Here is a 1,918-nt window from a genome sequence, read left to right on the forward strand (position 1 = left end):
TATAGCGATCGTGTCGGCATCTATTTTTCTTTGTACGGTTTAAAGTTCAAAAGATTACCGAAGCGTAGCCGTTGCTGTCACTGCAAATGGCTAGAAGTAATAATAGTTCCCGAGCATTTTTGAAGAAATTTAAATGGATATCAATACTTGATTGATATAATTTAGTTTAGCAGCCTCTGAAGAAATAACGACATAGGTGGTAGGATTTGAACTTAAAACGTAAATGAATTTGCTTATATATATTGGAGTTCAACTATGTACAAAGTTCTGGGTTTAATCCCACTGCGTAGTACCTCGGGCAAGTGTCTTCTACTCTGGCCACGGGCTGATCAAAACCGTACGAGTGGATTTGCACGACAAAATTTTAAAGCTAGTTGGGTATGTATGTATGCAAAGGCACGAAACTGAGTATTAGTATTTTTGGTTGATAACTGATGAAGAATTTGGGTCCTTCTGTATCTGTCCTACGTGTAAGTCTTGTAGTATTTAATGCATTTTTCATTTATTGAATAACTGAACGCCACGCAACCCGAATTTTGTTAACAGTATATATATGTATTGTCCGTTTTTCTTCCGTCCTTGTTTTTGTATACATTCGTTGCTCTTTTCCAAGGAATCTAATGCACTTACCTTAGTTTTTCCTTGGAGCTGACCAGATTAGAGCATAAGTATAATCAGCCGAAATTGTGAAGATAATCTGGTACTCGACTGACCCGTCCTTGTTTTCTATGTATCGTCTATCTGGATGCTTTGTTGTCCCATTTCTGTATCACCTAACTGTCTGGATGTTTTGCGTTCTTTTCTCATTTTGCGTTTATATATATATATAGCGGTGTACGTACACTTTGGTCTCGTATATGTAAGTATACATTTTTCTAAACCTTGTACGACTCTATTTCTGTCAATCAGCTCTTTTACGCTTATTCTTTCATTCCACTCTTCGTTCTTTCGTTCCCTCTCTCTCACATTTCTCTTCCCATGTGACCGGCGTTCTGCCAAGCATGATTTTTCTTTCTTGGCCGGCCGTTGTCCGTGCAACATCGATATTCCTCCCTGTGCCTGTGAAATCATATATCCCTGCCGTAAGGCTTTATTTCCACACACGCCAGCTTAATTTAATTCGTCCTTAGTCGAAAGACATCTATTGTTATGTCTTGTTATTATTTTAATTTTATTTGTGTAACATTGTCCGTTTTTTTCCGTCCTTGTTTTTGTATACATTCGCTGCTTTCTTACAAGGAATCTAATATCATCTAACTGTCCTGATGTTTTGCGGTCTTGTCCCGTTTCGTATATATATATATATATATATATATATATATATATATATATATATATACATATATATATATACACACACACATATATATATACTCTTTTACTCATTTCAGCCATGCGGACGTGGTCATGCTGTGGCACCACCATGGTCATTTTGGCTTCTTCAGTCAAGGTGTTTCACATCACCACTCTTGTATGTGCCTTTGCCCCAGCTGTTGGTACATTTGGTATATAAGGGAGTTTTATTCCGCTGCCCTCGTCTGTACCTCGTGTCGGGCTGTTGGTTCATCCGGTATTGTAGAAAGGAGGATGTCTAGTTCCTTTTTGACTATACTCTTTACTCTCTTTTACTTGTTTCAGTCTTTTGACTGTGGCCATGCTGGAGCACCGCCTTTAGTCGAGCAAATCGACCCCAGGACTTATTCTTTGGAAGCCTAGTACTTATTCTATCGGTCTCTTTTGCCGAACCGCTAAGTTACGGGGACATAAACACACCAGCATCGTTTGTCAAGCGATGTTGGGAGGACAAACACAGACATACAAACACATACACACATATATATACATATATACGACAGGCTTTTTTCAGTTTCCGTCTACCAAATCCACTCACAAGGCTTTGGTCGGTCCGAGGCTATAG

This window comes from Octopus bimaculoides, chromosome 2 (assembly GCF_001194135.2).
Source record: "Octopus bimaculoides isolate UCB-OBI-ISO-001 chromosome 2, ASM119413v2, whole genome shotgun sequence".
Lineage (NCBI taxonomy): Eukaryota > Metazoa > Mollusca > Cephalopoda > Octopoda > Octopodidae > Octopus > Octopus bimaculoides.